The following is a 15,910-nucleotide window of genomic DNA, read 5'->3' on the forward strand; positions in this document are numbered from 1 at the left end:
AAAAAAAGGTTATTTATCTTGATACTTCTTTAAAGTACCACCCAGACACATTGAAATTGCCTACTAGGCTGATGTTTTGTTAAATATGATTTTCCAGATTTATTTTTCACCCTCATTGAGAAATTCTGGATTCTGAATTTTTTGGATTGGATTTTTGCCATCACTTTCTCCAGTACTAGGTTGACAAGTAAAAATGGGGCTGCCAAGCTCTGACAGCCCAGTATTCCGAAACCCCAATAATCTGAAAATATGTCCAATTCCATTATCCCAAAATCAAACACCAATATTTTCGAAGGCCCTACCTGACCTGCCCTACTCTGCCTCTGATTGGCTAGTGCTCGTTGCCTTCATTGGTTGGATTGATAGGGTTAGGCATGAGGAATGAGACTGGTTAGGGTTCGGGTAACAATATAAGGATATGCCAGTCAGAGGCAGAGTAGGGCAGGTCATGCTTTCTTCATAGTAGGAAAAATATTGTTTCAGGGCCGACAGATTACAGGCCATGGATCTTCCTAACTACAGGATGAATGTGTAATTTCCGATCATTGGAACTTCGGATCAATGGGCGTTTCTTTTTGGGAAAATGAGCCTTTGGTCCAACAGGACATTTTTTTCCAAAATATTGGGACTTTGGAGTAACGGGTCGTCAGAACAACGGCATGGCAACAGTAAAAGAGCAGTGCACAACAAGATGGCCAATGTTAGCATGTTAGCAATACATAATTTGGCCATACATGTCTAAGCCTCAGTCAGACCAGACCCAGAGGAGTGGAGTATTGTGCACCAAAATTGGCAACTAGTAGACATGTTAGAATGGTTGGTATCGTAAGCATCTTGTGTTTGTTTGTGTATAATAATTTCTGCTGTGATGGGTTTTTCGTAGCTAGTGGAAGAGAGCCCCAGAGTCTGGTTTCGTCCAAAAACTGCACTCTACCATGTGTGCTGTCAGTACTTTCACTATGCTAATGCTAACTCTCGCTCTCTGTACTGAGAAATCTGCTCCGTGCTGGAGGTTTCAGATTTCTTCTACTGGTATTGTGTCGAAGTCTGTTCCCGATATGCGTTTCCCATATTAAACAGCGATTGCTTTTGTATCAGTGACGTACCCAATCTAGCATAAGTTTGAATCTCTGATTTTAGGACGTGCATAGACATTGTCAATTTCACTTCAGGAATATGAAAATGCCACTCCAGTTACAGCCTAAATGCTATTTCGTAGGCAACTAGATTTGCTCGAGTATCTTGAAAAGAAAAAATATCGCACTGGTGGCAATGGTTACCATGATCTGGATGACTGAGAATCTTCACCAATATCTTCTTTGCAAAGATACAACTCAGTGTAGTCATGGTCAAACATTTTAGGAGACATGAATAGATGAAAAACACATTTCTGAGTGAAGAGGGACCTTAAGAATTCACATGATGCACTTGCAGAACATAGCACAAGAAGCACTGACATTTACTAAGAGCCACAAAGAGCACAGTTTGTAGAGCTTTCATTTGGCACAGCCTTTTCAAAAAGCATTGCCAAGAGTTTCAACAGCTGGGCTCTACTGTGTTTCCCTTGAATGATAACTCTCTGGGTCTCATGTGGCTTTCTCCTGTTATTAATTGGAGTCAGATAACACTTAATAATGGCTGATAAAATGTGTACTGTTCGTCTGTGCCGCCGTGTGGAGAGTTAAACATGATTTAGTACTATTGAATGATGAAATGGTCTTCATAACATGACGAAGCCTCCTGCAAACTCAATGATTTATTTGCAGCGTTAAATTGTTTATGTGTATGCTTTATTAATATGTGAGCCAGTATGGAGAAAAGCAGAGATTTAAGGGTTAATGTCAGGCTCTTAATTAATGTGAAGCATGAAGTTCACAAGAAACAATAAGTTCCAAATTAAGTGGCAAAAAGCTCCAAGGAGAGCTCATTTAGCAGAATAAAAGTTGATTGTGAGAACAAAATAGAAAATGTGATTGCAGTTTCCTCAACACATTTTTGAGTATTTAATCAGACGTTAATTATGGCTCATATTTGGGAAAGATTTCATATTTTTGACTAATTTTATTAGAGGGTTTAAGATGCAAATGGCTTGTCAGTTCTGTTCCTGGTCTTAAATATTGGATTGCTTGAGATGACTCGATAATTTTGATGAGAGCAAATAAAAAGCGAATCAAGCGAAATATAAACCTTTTATGATATTACAAATTGTGTGTTTATTATAGTTCCATAATATGAGCCTGAATGTTTTCCGTGCTGCTCTGCCAGCGCTGAATCTATTTTTTTACCTAAATCACTCAGCAGAGACCAGCAACAACTGCAACGAGTCAGGCCGTGATTTTAGCTTTTTTTTTTTCAGTTGTGCAGCTGTTTAGTGCTGCTTACTCACCGAGTGGCCTCAGTGTGATTATACTTTGAGACCACGGCTTCTTTTAGTTTCACAGAGTGACAAGGACATTGTACATACAGTCATTGTGATGGTGTTGCCATGGCAGCATTTATTCTTTGATCTTATGTTGGGACAAGATGATTACTGAGGTGTGTATGGTCTTTGGAGCCATTTTAACATTTTGACAGTTGCCATGCTCCTGTGTGGTCTCAGTCATGATGATGTGCTGTCTGTTATGAGGCTTTAAGCTTTAATAATGTTTATCTATGGTGGCCATGAGCGTCAAAACCCCCACGACATTTCGGAAAACAGAACAACATTTCACTGAACAGATTTAACAAAAAACATTTGCGAAAAAACATTTTAGAAAACTCAGCAAGATTTTATAAAATACAACATTTCACTACACACTTCAGTGTTGTTGGTTTTGTAAAATGTTGTTTTGTTTGCTGAAATGTTGCATTTTGTGAAATGCAATTGTGTTTTTTTAAATGTTGTGTTTTCTAAAGTGTGTTTTGACCTTCAGGGACACCGTACGACTCCACGGTATACTTTATCCCTTGTCAATGGAATCAAATAACACATTTGACTAAAAACATTTTAGAAAACACAGCAACATTTTATGAAACATAACATGTAACAAAACAAATTTTACGATACACTACAATGTTGTGTTTTGTGAAATATTGTGTTTTGTGGGAATTGTAATGTTTTGTAAAATACTGAGTTGTGTGAAATGTTGTTCATTCTGAAATGTGATGTTTTGTTAGATGTTGTGTTTTGTGAAAAGTGTTTTCTGAAATGATGCCGCGTTGTGCGAAAACTTGTGTTGTGTGACATGCCATTGTGTCTTTTTAAATGTTGTGTTTTGTAAAATGTCATTGTTCTTATGAAATGTTGTGTTTTCTCAGGTGCTGTTGTGTTTTGACCTTCAGGGCCACCGTACCACTCCACGGTATAATTTAGTCACTGAAATGTTGCTATGAAAGCTTTACCATGTTACTACTTTATCCCGTGACTTTGGAATCAAACAATTGCACATTTAACAAAAAACCTTTGAGAAAAAACAGCACCATTTTATGAAATACAACATTTAACAAAACACGTTTCACAAAACATTTCACAACATACTACAATGCTGTTGATTTTGTGAAATGTTGAGTTTTGTAAAATGTCAATTTGTTTTCTGAAATGTTGTCATGTTTTGTAAAATACTATGTTTTTTTTGTAAATGTTGTTTGGTTTTCTGAAATGTCATTGTGTGTATTTTAAATGTTGTGTTTTCTGGAATGCTTTGTTTTCTGAAATGTTGTCATGTTGTGTGAAATATTGTGTTGTGTGACATGCCATTGAGTTTTTTTTTAAATGTTGTGTTTCCTGAAATGTTATTGTGTTTTTTAAATGCTGTGTTTGTGGAAAGTTTTGTTTTCTGAAATTTGTTTTCTGGAGTGTTGTTGTTTTTGACCTTCAGTGCCACTGTACTACTCCTTGGTATAATTTAGTCACTGAAATGGTGCTATGAAAGCTTTACCATGTTACTACTTTATCCCTTGATTTTGGAATCAAATAATTGCTTGGTCAAAATCAAAGGAGAATTAAATGCCAGCTGTCAGTGAATATTAAAGTACCAAATATTGGCTGGAGGAAACAGGCAGTTGCAGTTTGCAGCGTTACCAGGGCAAAAGGGTGTTGAGCAGGTGACACTTTATATCCGTGAAGTGTGTGTGAACATTCCCATCGCTGAGCTGCTCTCAAAGCGTGGACAGGGGGAAGAGAGATGATCTAAGAGCACATGGCAAAGCATTTGCCCATGCAATTCCACACCTTGCTCCGCCTTTTCTCCCCTCAGCACCAAGCCGACCTCATGCTGCAACACCTGACAAGGCACACCACGCTTAGACGGTGCCTATAATTAACTAATCTGTTCTGAGCCACCCTAATCCAGCGCACATACACACCGATCAATCAGACACACTCGGAGAACAAGTCTGCAACAGTGATAACTGAGCATATTTCCACAAATCATGAAACAAAGCTCTCATTCTTCTGGTGCGTCGGTTGATAATGGATCAATTTGTGGCAATTAACCAATAGTTAAACAATAATACAGATAATCAGAAACAAGTCAGCAATGTTGATCTGTGATTCAGGCTGTGTTATTATCTGAATTGTTGCACACGTCTCTGCACAACAAAGTCCCAAACACCACAGATATGGACCCCTAAAACTGACTAAATGTAGCACAAGGTCATTAGACACAAAAATATATAACTAACTACCTATAAACAATTCTGCTGGCTAAGTAATTAAAATGTGTAGTGTTAAAAGAAACAAAGCTTATTTAATACTTTATTATACTGATGCAGTCATGTATATTTTACACTTGTCTGAGAACCTTTTATGTTAAAAGCTAGAGAGACTATTAAGCAGTGGAACTGGGCTGAATTTAATTCCAGGCACCTGCTAAACACCAACACACACTCACACACACACACACACACACACACACACACACACACACACACACACACACATACACACATATATACACAAAGGAAGAGAAAGGCAGAGCCCCAATCATCCATGTGTGAAAGTCAACGGTTGAATTTATAAACAGAAACCTTTGTTCCTCGCTGGAAACACAAAGGACTCCAAAATATTTAATATGACTATAAAGTTAAGCGTTTCTTTTTTTCTGTCTTTTTCTTTTCTACAGGTTTTTTTTGTCCCATTAGTCCCCTTTTGTCCTGTTTGAATGCTGATACACTGACAAAGATTACAATAACATTAGTGTGAATGCTGCGTAGGCGTTCAGGCTAACTTTTTAAGGTGCTAAATGTATGTTCTCACCTCAAAGTTTCATTTTAAAACTTAACAACCATAAACTAGAGACCATCTTGCAGTGGAATTGCACCAGCCACAACACAGTGATCTGCAACTTAAAAGTCAGAGGGCAATGGCCCCTTCCCTGCTTCCTATCCCCCTACTTCCATCAGCCTTGCTCAGACTGCATCCATCCTCAAACTGGCCTTCATTTTGACCTCAACTACACACCCGTAAAGTTTCTTAACTGCAGCTTGCACTGTTGTGACACTATTGCAGTGACAAAATCTGTCCACAGACACAAACACCTGCCAAAGTACTCACAACACTTGGTGGTAGTTGTTTGTGTCTCCAGGGCCACATTTTGTCACGTTGACACACACACAGGCTCACAAAGTGAAAACAATACCAGCCTTTCATGACGTTGTCACAGCTGGTGACAATATTGGAACATATGTTAGCGTTATTACTGCTAGTGTTTCTCAAAATTAATACATTTCGCACAAATCTTGTTAAATTCTGCTGCAAATATGTTCGTGCTTCTGTTTGCAATTTTTGCAGCTATAAAAATTTAACAAACGTTACAGTGCATGAAATGTAGAATACAGTAAAAAGACCAACGAGGCTGAAAAAAGTAATTCAGCCATGTTATAAATGCTACAAAAAGCAGCTTTAAATCCATACAAGTAATTACGTAAATATGTTCCTGCTCCACACTGGAGGTTTCAGATTCAATGACTCTGGAGTGTTTGTTCCAAACCTAAGAAACCAATTCCACGCCACAGCAAAACGAGGAGTATCAGAGGAGAAGCAGTCTTTTGCGAGTAAAGTTTCATTTTCTCTTTCACTTTTTGCCCATCCTAAATGAGGCAAAGCTGTGGAGATACATCTCAGCCATTTTGATGCATGAAGGTATTTTCTAATGACAGAAAATACCTGTAAATATGCCATTTTGATGAATGGAGTTTTAGGGATTTAATCAATTTTAGAAGAGGAATTTTAAGTGCATCTGCATTCATTTACAGTTCTAAAAGTATTTGTTTACAAAATCTAACAAACCACCGTAATGGACAAAATGTTTACTTTACAGCATGGTGTTCAGATGATGGAGACCTTCAACTAAATGAATGTACCTGCAAACCTTTATTTCCCTCGATACAAAATTACTTTCAAGCTGTGCAGATAGCTCAGTAGGTGGTGGTGCATACAGCATAAAGCCAGGAATTTTTTGGACAGAATTATATTGTCACCTTTGTGCTCTGAAAGAAAGGGATTAAAACACGTTTTTCGGATTCTTTCTTAATGGTGTTGAACATCAGTGATGGTGTATGAATGAATACACACACACACGCCATCGTTCATGAAGCCTAAATGGCACTGATCTACAAAAACTGGGACTCAAATCTCTGTCCCTCCAGTTCTTCATAAGGTGTGTGGACATGTGGCGTTCTCTGTTACCAGGCTGTAGTGGAACTAGTTTAATGAAATCTCAGCCCCCAAATACCACAATCAGGAACCGTAAGTGTTGTGCATTGCATTGGACCACATCAGCACAAGCCCTATGAGACAGCCCAGTAACCCAAAGCAGCTGGACGATGTTCCCATAGCTGCAGGCTAACATTTAAAAGTAAAAACAAGTTTGGCATGTTGAAGGCTCTATGGGTAGTGCTCTCAATCTTCATCCCCCAAAACTGGATCATGAACCAAGATGATTTGGCCCTAGATGTGGTTCTCATGGCCCCAGACTGACCTGTTAAACCTAAACCATGGAACGAAGACAATTGCTATAAAACCAATTTAATATTCTGACATTAGAGTTAAAGAATTCACTGTGGACCCTTTGACTGCAAGGGCTCCAACGTCTAACTCTAACTACTGTATGTAAGGATACATAGATCTGGATCGGTAAATGGATTCAATTGGCTCCATTATCATTGATGCAAAGTGGAAACATCAACACATACTGTAATCTTTAGGATGAGCCTGTATTTTGAAAGTCCATGGCACATCTGTGTCGCCATTTCCATCCAAGCACACCTCCATCCTAAACATTCAAACAGTGGTAGCGGCCCAGTGCCAGGCGGATAATGGCAGCTAAGAGACAGACGATGAGGACATTTATTGATATTATCTCATTGAGTGCAGGCCCTTGAATTGAATTGAATTGAATTGAATTGAAATCGTATTGTGGCAGACTTTGTGATATCAGCAAATATCATATTGTTGTCCAAAGAATTAATTTTATATTGTTTCATAATAAAAATTATGATTTACATCCATTTATAATATCGTCAAAATAGGTTAAAACCAATTTAAAATTGATACTGGTGACGTAAAAGTTAATTCAATAGATCACAAGTACTGTCGTAGAGGTTATATCTCAGTTGTCATCTGAAGTGTACCGTGTGTGTTAGTGTGTGCATATAAAAGAGGAATAAAACTCAAGATGTTTAAAAGATGTGGAAAATTTTTAACGTCCAGGAATATGAGTCCAATCAACCATGTGTCGTCTGAGATTATTTTTTTTGACAGGGCCATTGGACAGGATATGAACCTTCAATCACCAATCCCACAAAGGTGGACAAGTGGCAGGCGCTCTAACAATTTAACGTATCCTCACACAGCAGTTCATATGATATCCTACAAATTAGCACCCCCACAAATCACGTTATATCCTTAACATAAAGTTACAGAGGTTAGGTTTAGGCACGTAAAGTTACTGTCACTTTATAATTTCGTGTTTGCCGCTGATCTGTGAGCAGTTCAGGTGCTGATTATTTGGAGTTCTGATGAGTTTTGATTTTGTCTAGCTTGTGTAAATGGTGTCTAATTTTTCAGTGACTAAATAATGCCTCCAAATGGCCTGTACATGACCCTGAAGGATGCAGGCTGATGGCAGGCTGATTCTGTTCTTCAGCCTCGACCCTGAAAGCACCCTGAAACTTGACAATTCACAGTCAGAGCCACATTATCAGTGGTCGATGTGAGAAAGTGCCATCCTAAAGATGCCCAGAGTTGTAATCTAAAGAATGAAAACCTTTTTGATATCATATCTATTTGACTCATCAGCCAAGAGACTGGCGGAGCTGATGTAAAGGGGAAAATGGCTTAGAAACAGTAGATGTCAGTCCGCATGCCTCCTGCTTTACCTTTACGCCAGACAGCCTGTTTCAACAAAGAAGCCATTAGTGGCTCTGGTACCCAGTCTGCTTTCATCAAAGCCACCAGACTCCATTGAGAGAAACACTAATTTTAGCTCACTGAATTTGCGGGCTGCTGGTCTATCACTGCATCGATTGGTTAGTTAGTTAGTGTTTTTGTGTGGTATTGGTGAATCTAAACTCTCCCTTTTAAACACCAAAGTCACACAATATCAGAAACAAACTAAGTGATTGGAGCAGTGTTGACCTACAGCCCCTGTGTTTAGCAATATTAAATCACTGTTTTTCTCAATAGAGTTTGGCTTTGAAGAGAGCAATATAACGGCTTCATTTTCCCATTGAAAATCCCTGTCTGACATTAAGGTAAAGCAGTGAAATACTCTCAGTAGAGCATACACTTTAACTTTAGATTTTAGACTTTAGTTTGCTACTCCAAACTGGGGTCATGCCGACTGACACCTACTGTTTCTGATATACTGTCTATGGATGAGTGCTGTGTACATCCTCGCTTCAAAAATCCCGAACTGTCCCTTTAAGCTACATACCTAGAGTGTCACGGTTGTCAGTTCATGTTTTCTGTTACAGAGAAACACTTACAGTTTGAGACTTTTTGTTAATACACATCTAAAAAAAAGAGTTACCCTTGTATTCATTTATTTACAATATATCTATATCACCTGACAGGTGTTTACACCTTCTACATACTGTAAATACAAGTTAAGAGAATACAAGTCCCAGCATGCTTTAACCCCTGTTACATAACACAGACACGTGTCTGCTGTGGACGTTGAAAGTCCATTAACTGCAGAGATTTGGTCTAAGGATACCAACCCGGGGTCAGTCAGTCGCTAAAACAGCGATAATTCAATGGGCCAGAAACAATGAGGATTAATGTTTTTTTTTTGATGGTTTCATTGTGCCAGAGTGTCAAACTGTCAATGCTTTTAGGGATTTCATGCTTTCAGATCAGTTAACTATTATATGCTTCACTACAGATTTAGAAATCTCCATCTGCTGCGGAGATTCTTTTATGGATATTATTTCTGGAGGCTGAAAATGTAACCCAACTCTGCTCGCAGTTTAGACAGCTATGAGAGTCGCCTTTTATTTATAGTCAAACAGTCATTCATCGTGGCATTCACCCGATGCAACCCACACACAGAGATTTTACTTCAGAGGGTCGTGACATTGTGAATATAATTACCAAAACATAATATTCTTTTAGTGATGGACTAAATTGAAACGCCACAGTAACTCTTTATACAAGCAATGCAGTTTGAATTAATTTCTGAAGCTTCTCTCTTTATAGAATAAATGAGAACAAAAATTCACATGAGGTGTGAGAATGTCAGTTGTATTAACATTGTATTATAAACAATATAATTGTGTCAAGATCTTTTAAAAAGTGTTAACTGGAGTTAAGTGCAGTTAATTTGTCTCATTGACACTTATACTACAAAACAAAAGTATATTATCTTTGTAATTTGCAAGTTGAAGGAATTCTTAAAGTTCTTTATCTCTCTTGTAGGTCACTTATTTTATACTCAAGATCTAAAAACCACAACCAATAATCTGATTCTGGACATTTTCAGACTAATTAGGAAAAAAATATGAATTCATTGTAGTGCTTTGAAAAAATAGGGCTGTCACTTTTTGTAGTGCGTGATATATTTTTAATTTTCTGTGAAAAAAACAAACCCTTAAGACCTCGCAAATTGTGAACAGCCAGAAGTATCCCAGACCTTCTTGTTCTCACGGCAGAATAGTCGCAACATGTCTAAAAATTCCAGATGCTAATCTTCACCAATGAGACATTAATGAAACAGTGCATAAAACTGGTATTTCTTTGCCACTGCAGGGTGGAAGGTATGCACATCAAAACATTTTTTACAGGTAATAGATAAAAAAAAATCAAACTAAGGCAAGAGTCGCATAGTAGCTCCAAACAATTCTAACTGTGCACTGTTCCCATCTGATAGAGATCTTTGTCAGACATTGGCAAATCACCAGGTTAAAGCAGAGCAAGCAATATATAGACACACACACACACTCATCACTCAGGTGATTGTGATCTGCTTGATTGAGAGTCTTCGCTCAGGTTGAAACAATCAGGTTCAATCAGAGCAGAGCTGAATGACACTGTCTGACTCCCACATTGGGGACAGAGCATTCCTCCATGAAAAGAAACTATAAACATCAGAAGTAATATTATACAGACATGTTTGAATACAACAAATCCAAATTCGAAACCAAATAGATATCATGCATCACAAAAAAACGAAAACAGTAATGTATTACTCACCCAAAAGATTACTTTGGGAAACAAAGGCTCAGTGTTGTGTGAACAAGGATCTCCAGCAGGACAATAATTCCGAACATACATTGAGACTGCGTCTGCACTGTCCGGCCTAGTATTTGCGAGGTTGTCCCTCTACACTCACCAAGCCTCACTGAATGTCTTTAAAAAGTGAGAAGGGACAACATACTACAACTCGAAGCACACTCGCAGAATGCAGAACTCCACCAAGGCCTAATGCCCTATCTCGCAATGCAAAAGAAGGTGAAAAATAATTTGTGTTTCCACTCCATGATTCGGATCCACTCCAAAACTGGGTTCTGCCCCTACATATCCCATTCTGAGTATGAATTTATGAGTGAGACAAGGATAGTGGATAAGGGAATATAAGGGGTTAAGGTAAATCCTGTATCTAGACTTAGTTTCACTTTTTTTCCCCTTTTATTTTATTTTTATTCTTTCCCCCCTTTATTTATTTTTTATTTTTATTTTTATATACTTTATTAATCCCCCTGAGGGGAAATTAAATTTTTTGAATTTGAATTGAATTTTTCAATTTACTTACTTTCATGTTTCCTGCTTCTGTGAACGCATTATTTCAAAACTCAAAAATGACATGAGCGCTGATACTACAACATGATTTAAGTAATTACATCTTTGGCTCAATAAAAATACTCGGAAAATTGGGTTCTTCCTCGGCCCATGCTACACCTTTACACCAAGTTTCATGAAAACTGGGCTGGTAGTTTTTTTTTGTAATCCTTTACAAATAAACTTAAAACATAACCTCCTTAGCTGAGGTAATAATTGATCAATGAATCAATCAATCATGAACACTATCTAGAGTAGTCTGAAAGAGAGCATTGATTGATATCAACTGATGCCAGCCTGACAGGATGAAGGTAAACATTCAACTGTACTGAAGTAGCACTAAAAACCAACGGAAGGTTTTTAGTAGTCTTGTCAAACTTTCAGTTTCGACTGTGAATAAAAATCACAATATAAATAATGACAGGATTATAAGGTCTCTCAACAATGCTAATAAAATGTACGTACTAAAATGCAACACCGTGCATGTCAGGGAAGGTCACATACGGTGAGTCCCGTCATTACCTAATAGAAACCCAGTTTTGCATCATAGAGGCATGACACACGGCTGACGAGCGTGTTTCACTGATGGTTTTAATTACATCTGTCTGTAAGAGCAGGATTTCAGCTGGATCCGGGCCAGAGCTCAGCACCGGCTCCTGATTATGAGAGTTAACTGCTCTTACTTATGCAGGAAATGTACAATTAAAAAATTTAAGGAGCCCTTGACTTGCTCTGCCATCATGCCCTCCACTTGAGAATGAAGTTGAAAAGGAAATGCCGTTTCCACTCAGACTCATTTCACAAAGTCATCTTGTCCTTCCTTACACAGAGTACGGGCAAATTAAGGCTGAATTATGCAGCTAGGATGATATGCTTGCTGAGGTGAGAGGACTGATGTCAGATTCCATCTCTGTGCATTTAAAACATTGTTTCAAAAAGTGTTTAGCCTAGCTTTGCTGGAAGCAGTGGGAACTATTGACCCAGAAAAAGAGAGAAAAATATATCTATCAACAGCTCCAAAATCTTGTTTATATGTTTTATCTCACTGGCTTGCAAGCTAACACTCATACATTCAAGTTTTACGCTGGGAGTTGAATCGAGATTGGAAAGTTTGGAAAGCTGGCAACTTTCCGATGAGGACAGGACCTCTGAGATGCCACATGCTATCCAGAGTTTAAATTACACCATAGCTTTTGGGGGAGCCCTTTATTTTTGGCAGGTGGAGGGTAGGGGGGCACTGTAGGGTACACACCAAGCAGCAGCACGCAAAAGTGACAAAAACTGCAGTTCCTCGAATGGCCACTTGAGGCTGGCTCCAGAAGTGAGTCAATTCGCAATTTGATTTGGCCAACCATGTTAAAATGCTGAACTTTACAGCAGAAATAAACATGTTAACAGCCTGGAACAAAAAATAGTTTTGGTCTCAATAGTTAATATCAGCTTTTATGACAGCTGTATGACTGGTGATTTTTATATAACTCACACATTTACATTTTAATAAGGCTTTGATTCACACATGATTAATGACTGCAAGGCATTTGAGTTAGCTCCACCCTCTTGTCCAATTATGGTCACTTCTGGCTCCAAAAAACCAAGATGGCGACGGCCAAAATGCCACACTCAAGGCTTTACGCCACAAGTCCACAAACCAGTCGCTGATGTCACAAAGCTATGTCCATTATTTTATACAGTTTGTGGTAGGCATACATGTGCATACATGAATGTGCAAAAATATACTATCAATACATTTCAATTCATACGGGGGAAATGTGGCCTAGGACAACAGAGAAGGTGAGAAATGGTTTTAAATTAAATGGCTCTCTGTCCAGAAAAACAATAAAAATGTCAACACACACTCAACAGGCAATGATTTGCTTTACTGGGTTACAGCCCATGACAATTATGAAAATGGGCCTCTTGCCACAGCCTCAAATATTGGTCTTACAGAAAACATAGCAAGTTAACTTTTCCAACAGCTACCCTATACACAACACCCAATATCCACTAAGATGGAATTTGGTAATTGAACTCTGAGGATCAGTGGTGTAAGGTAGTTACGATGGACCCCAGTGCACGCTATTGTGACAGGCCCTGGTGCACCGTAGTTATTAGTTATGACTTAGTAGTCTTAGGCGTATCTAAGACAGTGTGTCTTACTGCCGCTTTTATGCTACCCGCTTACAGATGTGCCCAGCTTGTCAGTCTTGAGAGATTTTGCACCAAAACTACCCACTGTAAATCATATCGTTACATGATTAAACAGAGACTTGATATTGGACAACATCACCATACATATTACCCAGCAATCATCATTACATATCTGTACATGACAAAAACTATGAAAGAAAATTAAATTAATAGGGAATTATTAATTAAACTAAACAGTTTTTTTATAATTATAAACCATTATGAAGATGGATTTGCCTTTTTGAGAGCATATGTGGAAAATTGCACCATTTTTTTTATTTAAGGGGATTTTTTTTTTTTTTTTTTTTACATGGGCGTATCTCAAGGTGGCAATGGGGCCCCTCAACTCCACGGGCCCCAGTGCAACCACACTGCCTGCACTGTCTATATTTACGCCCCTGGTGAGGGTATGCAAAGAAATATGTGAAAATACTGGGGGGGTTTTTAGGAGTAAGTGCATTATTTAAAAAAGTACAATGAGTGAGTGAGTGAGTGAGTGAGTGAGTGAGTGAGTGAGTGAGTGAGTCAAGCAAAAACATTTTTGATGCCACAGGTGTCCACTACATACAATAACTCTGAGTACAATTTAAGGTCTCGGTAAGAGTGCACTGTATTTTAGGTCCCAAATTGAAATGTGCAAAAAGTATTGTTTTATTTATACTATACCGTGTGATTATGTCTACAGTCACGTTCCCTAACAAGGAGCATAAAAGAAGAAGCTGTCTGTTGTACAACCCATCCAGTTAATTTTACTCAGGATTTACAGTGTAACCCTTCAGGCTATTCTTTTGAACTTCATCTTCTTGCAGCCTTGTCTCGAGCTGGAGAGTGTGGTGGGAGTGAATCTCACAGAACGCCGTATCTCTAATGATGCACATGTGGCCCAAGGCCAGCAGTTTTACATTGCTTAAAGAAACTGTCACTTCCATAAAATGCACGGGATGACTCGCTCCTGCTTCAGATGTAAAGTCATTAATCTTTAAATTTAGGCTAACAGTTTATGTGTTTCAAGCATTTTTAGGTGGAAAAGGACCAAACCAAGTAATTTCAAGACTTTGTGCAGTGATTAGTTTCCCTCAGAGCCTTTTTACCAGTATCCTGAGTTGACCTACAATGAGCCATTCACTCAGGAGTAGGAGTAGGAATACAACCAACGGCAGCTGCAACCATTACATTCAGGTATGCTCAGAATTAGGTCACAGCACAAGCAACATTGTAAAAACTCCTCCGTTACTGCTGCATATTATAAAGTGTGTGTCTAACCTCGCAAACATCTTAAGTATGAGAAGTGTTATTCAGCATATTGATGCTGAATGACACTGCTTGTACTTTGCAGAGGATGAAGCTTGGGTCACCTTGAGGGAAATCGCAGGCTGAACTGCTCTCCTTACTACTTATAATTACCTGTTGTCCAGTCAGATGCACGGACAAATGCCATTAGCTTAGGATAATTATCCATCTCTAGCATATTTAAACGAAAGTGCTCACCTGTGGAAGTCTTGTCCTCGTTAAATTTGTGGTTTGAATAAATGTTAATTTCCTTCAAGTGTTGGTGAAATTAAATTAGCATTAAGATTTTTGCAGACTTTTTTGAGAGAAATAATACAGGTGTTGCAGCAGGTTCCTCCTCTCCTGCTCTAAGGTGTAGAAATACTTACAACTCCCCCCCTGCAACCTAAACAAACTGCACATGCACAGTTTGCACACTGATGCACAGACAGGGCGGTGGGGATTTGAGATGAGAGGTCAGTACTTTCTCTCAGGTGTGGGTGGGGTGTTCTCTCAGTTAAAGAGTAATAGATTAGCAGACTTTCACCTTATTTTTAGCGTCATGACATCATGCAGTAAGACATAGACCTCTGCTAGTGTAAAACAAAGGCACAAGCCCATAATGTCAACTCAGATGCTAAACATTATAAAAGGTATTTACAATGTATTCCTGACATTTGTTCACTCATGTGGCTTTTTCTGTTATTTTTGCATGTGCAGTAGAGTCACTCATGTGTTTACAGTGGCAGTCTTTTTGCATTTTCTAGATCTGACTTCTGCATTTGTTCTGTCATTCAGCTCGAAGAACAAATACAAACATCAGTTGCTATGTTGCAAACCAGTTTGCAAGTTGCAGAGGCCGACTACTGAGCCACTCACTGTTTAATTGGCAGGGCTTAAAAGGTGTCCTGCACAAAGCCGCGGAGAGCACAGCGGGCGTCTGCGTCTCAGGAGTAAGAGCTAAGTTTAGCAAATCCTCTCAGTGTGTTTCTCAATGACAGCACATGTTGGACAGTCTGCAGGGAAACTCACGAATGCAGAGCCTCACATGCAAACACGCTGCAGACACACAGGTGCTGCGCAGGCTGCAAAGTGCCTGTGTGTCTGCACAGCCTGTGCATACAGCAGCGATTGTGGGAGATAAACATACAGTCTGTACACGGTGTACTGTCGTGCACATGCATAACTTGGGAATGC

This window comes from Epinephelus moara, chromosome 1 (assembly GCF_006386435.1).
Source record: "Epinephelus moara isolate mb chromosome 1, YSFRI_EMoa_1.0, whole genome shotgun sequence".
NCBI classification, from domain to species: Eukaryota; Metazoa; Chordata; class Actinopteri; order Perciformes; family Serranidae; genus Epinephelus; species Epinephelus moara.